Source organism: Urocampus carinirostris, chromosome 3 (genome assembly GCF_059441175.1).
Source record: "Urocampus carinirostris isolate Australia breed hairy pipefish chromosome 3, RoL_Ucar_1.0, whole genome shotgun sequence".
Taxonomy (NCBI): Eukaryota; Metazoa; Chordata; class Actinopteri; order Syngnathiformes; family Syngnathidae; genus Urocampus; species Urocampus carinirostris.
Genome location: NC_142351.1, coordinates 48,206,813 through 48,216,480, shown reverse-complemented (window position 1 = coordinate 48,216,480; position 9,668 = coordinate 48,206,813).

Here is a 9,668-nt window from a genome sequence, read left to right as displayed (position 1 = left end):
AGAACGCACCATTCAAAACAAAAGTACAAATTACGCTCCAGTGTCGGACTGTTTCTTCATTACGTGACGTCACACACATTTCCGGTTTGTAAAAGCCTCATTGCGCCACCGGTCATCAAATGTGAAAGTCTGACTCAGTTTATTTGAATTGCATTGTGCAAAGCCCGTGTTTCTATTTGATTGAAGAATATTTAGGTTTTTTAGTATGTTACCAAAAATGTAACGCTTGTACTGGTATAAAAAAGGTTAGCTATCTTTGAATATGGGTATAAAACAGACAAACTCCATGAAAAAAAGCTACCTCCATTTGGAGGCCGGTTGCTAGAATTGAACCCTGGACCTCTGACGTGTCTACTCAGCCCCGTGCCTCCAACACCAGAACTAAAAACACTAAATTTGGGATGGGTGTATACAACTAGTGGGCCGTGACCCTGCAATACCTTCACTGTTGGCTTAAAAAATATCTGAAACACATGATGTTGATTATATTTTGTCCATCAATACTTAGTACTTAAATAATTCCAAATTGTCTGTCAGCTTCCTTTCATTGCTTCTTCCTGGTTGCGCATCTTCCAGATTTGTACTTTCATACTCATGTATTTAACATACAATATTTCAGCCATTAGTTGTTGCTAGGCTCAGAAATCTACCTGGAGGCCTTCACAGAATATCCTAAGGGCCCTGAGGCATAATATCAGTCGATGAGAAATCTGATTCCAAATTTGTGTCTGAAAGCCCTCTAGATAGGGGTCTCCAACCTTTCTGAAGCCAAGAGCTACAAATTGTTACTAATTTTAGCAAAGGACACTCAGTTTTCTATGTATATCTAAAACAACCACTTTTATTCTGTTATTACCAGGTTAATTATTGGAAGTAGGGTTGAATAGACTCAGTCAACCACAAAAAAAAATTCGATTTTCTAGAAAGTCACATTGTCCCAGCACTGGTGAACTATTTTCTGAAATGGTCTGCGGGCACTTCAACCGTCCTTAAGAGACACCTTTGTGCCCGTGGGCACAACATCGGGGACACCTGCTCTAGAGGGCTTTGAGAAATATCACTAAACTCACAAACCATGATTGGCTATGGGGCTGGTAATCCACCAAAGAGATCACACCGACAACCAGTATAGGTGCTTACGGAAACAATACTCTTGTATTTATTTAATAGTGAAAGATCGGACAACTCCGAAGCAAGCAAGTCTTTTGCAAGTGGGAAAAGGTTTTGTCCGCCACTTTCAGCCTCGACGTAAGATCCTAAGCCCAAGCCCGACCAGATCCGAATTTCAGGCCAGTTGAGCCAAAAACGTAATCATTACGTTCGAGTCAGGCCGAGCTTGTACCTCTTAACCACTAGGGTCGTAGGGGCACCTTTTGCTGTGGTGTGTCTTGAGCAAGTACAACCTGGTGGCGCCCAACCCTCTCCAGGCCAACAAATGTAGAGATGGAAAAGTACTAGAACTGGATTCAGAATTGTTCAACCTTCTTTTAAGTCAGGTATTTCAAACTCAGTTTGGCTCTAGTAAAAACAGTAAGTACAGTACTTTCTGTTTTTTGGACCAGTGATAGAATGTCAACTCGAAATTGTTGAATGAATGAATGAAAACTTTATTTCGAACATTAAAATAAAACAGGACAAAAACAATGACTCAATAAAAAAATAATGTTATCATAACATGTTCGAAAAGGGGTAGTCAGAGCAGATGCTTATTTTCCCTATTTTCCTTGTTAACTTTTTCCCCTGTGTTATACTTTATCATCCAGCCTACAATAGTAACCTACCCTGCATACTATTATCCCAAATGGCAAGGGATATTTTCTAAACACAACTAAAGTATTTTCAAACGGTGAGGAAAAAACATTTTCCTATTTGGTGTTTAATTTGTAAACTGCATTTCTTTAAAAGTTGAGTAAATGCAGTTTTACACCCGAACCAACTCACACTGTCGTCTAGCGGCCGAAGAGAGCATTTGGTTTGCCTTTATGTATGAAACAATTACTTTTGATAGAAATGACCTAAAGACTTTTGTTGTCATACTCAGAAATAAATGGCTGTCCAGATTAAAATCGATTCACCTCATATGTAAAACACACACTCGTTGTTTTTCCGTTTAACTTTATTTACTTTGAAATGTCAACAAAGCCTTCTTTGAATCAGCCCACTTTACTGTCATGCTCTAAAGGCCGCACTGCCAGAATTAATAACTGACTGAATTGCTGTGACCAGGTTCGAATAGTCACACGGTGCATTAAATGTCACTTAATATAATAGGATTACTGTAGTTGCACAATTTATGCAAAGAAAAATCAGGATTGATTTGATTGATTATTGCTCCAGCGAAGGTCGGGGGGTCCCGTCCCTGTGCGTTGAGCCAACCAGATGAACCAGGTTTTTCCAATGCTGGCGGTCTTGTGCCAGCTGTTCTGCATCCTCTACAGCAACTCCGTGTTGTTGGAGGTCACCCGCAACGACGTCGAGCCATCGAGTGCGGGGTTTCCCTCGTGGTCGTCTCCAGCCTGCGGCCTTTGGGTCAAACTGGAGAATGGCTCGTGTCGGATGGTCTGGTGGTTGACGAAGGACATGGCCAAACCAGCGGGTGCGGCGTTGTGCGACCAAGGAAGATGCTCGGGGCTGGCACGTGCGGGCTCTGAGCTCTTTATAGGAGACTCGCTGGGGCCACCTGATGTTCTCGATGGTTCTGAGAGCCCAGCCATCAAAACCGTCGATTCTTGGGGCCAGGGTGTCGTTCAGGGGCCATGTTTCTGAGCCATAAAACAGGATAGAGAGTACGGCGAGGTTGTAAATGCGGAGCTTCGTCTTGCGTGCGATGGTCTGGTGCCGCCAGAGTGGTTTCCAGAGAGACTGCAGAGCAGATGCTGCCAGGGCTCTTCTGCGGAGAATCTCTGGTTTTAGGTCCCCATTGTCTGTCACCATGGACCCCAGATACACAAAGCTCTTGACAGGCTCTACGATGTCGCTACCAATTTGGATGGGAGGTGGATCTGGTCCATCACCGACATACATGAACTTGGTTTTCGTCCAACTCACTTGGAGGCCAAGCCGCGCTGCCTCTTCGCTGTAAGTGCCCAGAGCGTCTCTCAGCTGGCTGTAGGAAGTGCTGAGCATGATGGTGTTGTCAGCATACTCCAGGTCAGTCAGGTGGTAGTTGCCGAAAGACACTCCGGGGATGCGCTCACTAACCCTGAACATCAGATGGTCGATGATGCAATTAAAAAGGTCGGGAGCAGCCACGCAGCCTTGACGAATGCCGCTGGAGATAGTAAACCAGTCGGAGTCAATGCCGTTGATACGGACACAGCTCTCTGTGTTGCTGTAGAGCAGCTTGAACAGGGCTATGATCTTGGGTGGTGCTCCGAGAGCTTGGAGGATGTTCCACAGTGAAGAGTGGCAGACGGTGTCAAAGGCGGCCTTCAGATCAATGAATCCGATATATAGATGGCGATCTTTACGGAATTCACGGGTCTTCTCTATCAGCAAACGGACGGCAGAGATGTGGTCCGTTGTGGAGCGGTTCGGCATAAAGCCAGCCTGCTGGGGACGGCGGCAGCTTCTGATTGCTGGAAGGGCACGGCTGAGCAAGATCCTGGTAAAGACCTTGCCCGGGATGGAGAGTAAGGTTATACCTCTGTGGTTTCCACAGACAAGCCTGTCACCCTTGCATTTCCAGAAGGGCATGATGACTCCTCTGGTCCAGTCGGTGGGCAGCTGCTCCGATTCCCACACCTGGTTGAATAGGCAGGTTAGCCACTCCACCATGCCATCACCGCCGGCCTTGAGCATCCCGCCGGTAATGGCACAGATGCCGGGGGCTTTCTTGGTGTTCAGCTTCTTCAGAGCAGCTCTCACTTCCTCGGGTGTTACAGGGTCTGTGCAGCAGGCGTCGCTAGGAGGTGCTGTGTTTGCAGCCACTAGGAGGGTGGGATCAGCCGGGATGGTGCTGTGCTGCAAGAGGAGGCTAAAGTGCTCCTTCCAGCGCGCGAGGCAGTTGGCTTCTGTCATGATGAGGTTGCCGTCTGAGTCTTTTACCAGGGCTGTCTTTATGTGTGGGCCGCTACGGGCTTGGCGTAGTAGACTGAATACGTGGCTCATGTTGTTGTTGTTGGCCGTGGACTCAAGCTGTTGGGCTTCTGCCTGCCAAAACCTCTCCCTATCTTCAGCAATGGCCACATTGCGCAGGCGGTTCAGTCTCCGATACTCCGTGAGGTCGCCTCGGAGCCGGGCCTCACGCCGCTGGTCTATGATGTTTAGTGTCCTCTCTGATATCCAGGGCTTTCTCGGGGAGGATCGCGGGCGTCCGAGGACATTGTGAGCAGACTGGAGGACACTTTCCTTGAAGGCCGCCCAGTCTGTCAGCTTGTCAGGAGCCAGGGCATCGAGAGTGCGGCGGATGGAGCAACTGAAGTATCTGGCGATGTTGGGGTCGCTGAGTCGGGAGGATTTGGGGCGAGGCAGAGTTTTGTGCTGGTTGGCTCGGAGCTTTAGCTTGAGCTGGGCCACCAGCAGACGATGGTCTGTGTTGCCAAGCTGTGCTCTTCTGAACACCCAGCAGTTGGTTACAAATGACTTCCAGCGTCGTGATATCAGGATGTGGTCCAATGCCTTCCTGGTTCTGCCATCTGGGCTGTACCACGTCTAGTGATGGATGCATTTCCGGGGAAACCAGGTGTCAGCAACACAAAGGTTGTTTTGGTGGCAGAGGAGGAGGAGGCGGTTGCCATTGTCGTTTGATGTGCTGTCAACGAAGGTGGTGCCGACAGGTGAGCCGGGGGACTGATCATTGCTGAATAGAGTGGCGTTGGCATCAGTGAGGATGATGGTGACGTCGTGTGGTGGGGCTTGGTCGACAGCCTGGTGGAGTTGGTCAAAGAACACGTCCTTCGCATCCTCATCAGCGACATCGGTGGGGGCGTAGGTGACGATCACTGTCATCTTGTCGTGATGGTGGAGGAAGCGAGCAGACAGTAGTCTGTCGCTTATTGGTGTCCAGCTGATGAGGGACCTCCGGAGGGCTTTTGGAATGGCAAGAGCCACACCGTAAAGGCCGGTCCGACTCTTGGGGCCACTCCAGATGTAGCAATGGTTGCCAGCTGTTGTTTCACCATAGCCTTGCCATCGTACTTCACAGAGCCCTGCCAGGGTGATGTTATAGCGACAGAGCTCTCGGGACAGCAGGGTGGCAGCTCCGGGGCGAAGGAGTGTCTGGACATTCCAGGTGGCGACACGGGTCTTACGACGAAGGTCGATCCGTACTCGTTGGTCGGGGGCAGGCTGGGGTCCGTTACCGTGTTGGTCAGTCCGGCTTCTTTCTCTGGCCAGTTTCATAACAAAGGGGGTTTCTCCTGGGTGAGTTGTTAGCCCTCCGCAGGATAGTCGGTTGGTGGGGCTGCCACCTCACAGCGTACCGACACGCTGGGGTCTTTGTTTGTCTGGAACCTACCCCGGAGACCGGCCCGCCATGGGTGACCCTACCAGGAGCAAGCTCCCGACGGTATCGCTCTCCAGGGTCACTGGAACACGCAAGCCCCCTCGCCGCATCAAGGCCAGACCCATCCGAGGGGGGAATCAGCCCACTTTACTGTCATGCTCTAAAGGCCGCACTGCCAGAATTAATAACTGACTGAATTGCTGTGACCAGGTTCGAATAGTCACACGGTGCATTAAATGTCACTTCATATAATAGGATTACTGTAGTTGCACAATTTATGCAAAGAAAAATCAGGAGGAATAATGAATTAACAAATAATGGTTGATGGATCCCTCCACCACCTGGTTTGTCGGGGCATCACTTAGTGTGGTGTGTCTTGGGCAAGTACAGTTTGACGATGCCCAACCCTTTCCAGATCGGTTTTACAACTAAATTGATAAAAATAAAACCACTTCTAACCATTTATGCTGCTGATTACACTACGTCTGGTGGATGTTGGCAAATTATCATCCAAGGAATGTAAAACCCTCCAAAAATGAAATAAAATACCAATAACAGCAAAATATGAGCTACAGAAAAAAATGATACCATATTTTCTTATTTGGGGGAAACATTATTTGGACAATAGTAACCACTTTTTGTGATTTATGTTTCATATTGTCTGAAAAGGATTTTTTTCAAACATGATGGCCTTTAGAGGGATGGGTGCCACCAGGGTGTACTTGCCTAACACACACCACAGAAAATGGTTCCCCTATGACCCTGGTGGTTAAGGGATACAAACAATCAAACAAACAATGCATGTAATATGAATACTAAAGACTGGATGAGAGGGCAGGTAAGAACTACCTGCATGGCATTTCCGCCAGAGGCACTTCTGCCGTTGCTTAATGGGAGGGGGAACTGAAGGGTCATCACCTGGTTACATCATGGTGGTGGAGCAATGGTAGATGTCTCTGCTGCCCCCTACACCTACCCTGCATAAGCCCTGTCTTGCAATTGGAAAGAATATGACGTATGCTCGGGTTTGGAGCGTTGCAGAGCTGGCATTTCTCCTCACAGCCATACCACTGCCTCATATTTCTTGGATTTGGTAGGGTGCCATACATGGCCCGAATAAGGACACTCATCCTTGTTTGAAGTATCTTCCAAATGTCGAACCAATGGATGGTTCTGTTGCTCACTTTCAGGTTGTCAATTGCCCTTGTTGCACCTGGCTGAGCGCATTGATCTTGTATTATCTCCTCTTCGGGCCTGACCACCTCTTCAATCACCAAATATGCTCTTTCCTCTTGTGTCACCTTGGACTAAAATCTGTGTGCTGTTCCAAACCCCAAACTAGCTCTCCCTACCCGTGTCCTGCCCACTACTTCATTATGCATGAGCCTGCTGATGGCCTGGTCAACAGCTTCTTTTGCCTTCCATTTATGTCCTGTCCGCACTGGTACCTTGTTTTTCCCACACATGGGTCGGTTAGCTCTCTTAGATCCAGCACAAGCTGCGAATCTATAATGGATTGAAAACCTAATTGTGAATTTTGCCACTCAGTTCCTTTTACAGAGGTGTCACTAAAACTGTGTAAAATTGGACACATGCATTTAACGTGTAAAAAATTGTCTACTTAGGTTTACTTGTAAAAGTTGTAGTGCATTTTAAATGGGTGCTGAAATTTTATAGAAATCCAACACATTTTATGAGCGTTTACCGCACAGTATACATAAGCCATTTCAAGATGTCCTTAGGAAAAAACAAACTTAAATGACTCAATCAGTTCAGTACTTTGTTGGTCGGAACAAAATCATTCTGCATTAAAAAAAAAGGAAGAAAATCACCCTTGATATAAATATTTCCTGATTTAATTTTTGCAAAAAAAAAAAAAAAATGCACATTCTAAAACAATTAGGATGCATCTTCCAGTTTTGTAAAACGCTTGTAAAATTCTATGGTGACTTTTCAGTAAAACCAAAATTCCTGTTTCTGTAGGGTGGAAGTCGTCCAGAACCCACACAAGCAGATGGAGAACATGCGGTCTATTCACAGAAATTTCCCTGCAGACAGACTTGGAACCCACTTTCCAGAAAAAAAGACCTCCACATTGAGCTGCTGCATTTCGGATCAAATAAATCAATAAAAAAAGATACCAGATGACTCAGTGGACTCAGTTGCTCCCATCTATTTTTCTTTTCCGCTTGGGTTGCGACAGTAAAACACAATCACATTGTATATGAAGGAGTGGTTTATATCCACACATGTGTGAAGCCAACAAATACTCAATGTTCGAGTCCCATGTTCAGTACTCTGATGTAATTTTACTCAAAGAATGCTCACACTTTAACAAACATTTCTTGTTTCGAATACTCTTGTGACATCCCATAATTAGGAAACATTACATTGGTTGACCTTAAGCAGTACGAAGAACCAAGTGCAAGGTCAACCACCAAGATCTTCCCTCATACATTCTCAGGTTCTCAAAGGGACTGTGTGTATTATTTTATGCCACCTAATGGTAAAAAAAAACTAATTCATTAAAAATTATTTTTTTAAATCATACAAAAAATAGATTTAATTAATAAAGTAGAATTTTCATATGAATATTCATTTTACCGTGCAGCATGGCGGGCAGTGGTTAGTGCATGTGCGGCACAGTTCTGAGATTGTGAGATCAAACCTCCTGTGTGGAGTTTGCATGTTCTCCCCGTGCTTGCGTGGTTTTCCTCCGGGCACGCCGGTTTCCTCCCACATTCCAAAAACATGCATTTCAGATTAATTGGCCGGTTCAAATTGTCCCTAGGTGTGAATGTGCGAGCGAGTTGTCTGTCTCTGTGTGCCCTGTGACTGGCTGGCAACCAGTTCAGGGTGTCCCCTGCCCACTGCCCGAAGATAGCTGGGATGGGCTCCAGCACCCCCGCGACCCTACTGAGGATAAGCGGTGCAGATAATGGATGGATATTCATTTTAACATAGTACGCGCATATTGAGAAACATCTATTTATTTGGCATAACATGAGGCTCAACTAGAGGGAGCTTACAGGGTTGTTTGCCATTTTTCTGCTACAAATCAACCATAAAACAAAAACCTGTCTTTTCTTTTTTTCGTACATTTTTACTGTCTATTTTCCTCCTTTTTTCTTTTTTTCCTTCTTTTCTCATTCTTCTTATCAAGGTTTCTTCATTTCCTCATGATGAGGCTTTTGAGTTATTCCTTGTTCTCATGTACGTTTTAGATCAAGGGATGGTGTCATAGTAGTCTGTGCAGCTCTTTGAGACTTCTTGTGATTTAATAAACATGATTCGACTTGACTTCTCTTTCCTTTTTCTTACATTTTTATTGTTTTTACATTTTCACTGTATTTGTTTTTCTTCTTTTTATTCCTTTTTTCTTTTTCTGTTTTTTCATTTACCTTTTTCTTTTCTTTTAGGATTTTTCATTTTTTCTATATTTCTTCCTGCTGTTCTTTTTTATTTCCTTTTTTATTCTTTCTTCTTCTCCTATTTCTCCCTTTCATTTTCTTTCCCCCCCTTTTTCTTTCTTTTTTTGCAGGAGAAATAGGTGAAAGTTTGTTCACTTTGCCTCTCCTTAGTTTGTATTCTTCCTTGTGCTTTGTAGCACTTGCTTCCGGTTGCACAACACAATACAGTTAAATCTCAATAGTACTTTCTTTAAAGGACATTGTTCATTATTTATTTTTTCAGGTGGTTAAAAAACGTCCATTATAAAAATATATTGATTTAAACAATGAGCAGAACAGCATGAACTATCATACTCATACTCATACAAACATTTTTTAGAATCCTTACGTACGTCAAAAAAATAGCATTTATTTACGATGACATGAGCCTTACCTAGAGTGAGCTCACATAATTGTCCATTATATATATATATTATATATATATCACAGACTTTCTGGAAATCGACTCTGGAACTGGGAATGTTTTGGTGGCTTGGCAGTGCTGGGTCTAACCCTTTACGTTTTTCCATCCCGTTTTTTGGGGGATTGGTCATTTAAACATATCTTAGATCTGTTCCTTATGGATTAATATTTTAAAGGTAGCTCAGGAGGTAGAGCGCTCGTCTTGGGATCAAGAGATCGCAGGTTCGATTCCCGCCTCCTACGTGTTGTATGTCGAAGTGTCCTTGGGCAAGACACTGAATCCCTAATGCCCCCAATAAGCAGGTCGGCGCGCTGCATGGCTGCTATTGGTGTAAAGCGCTTTGGGAGGT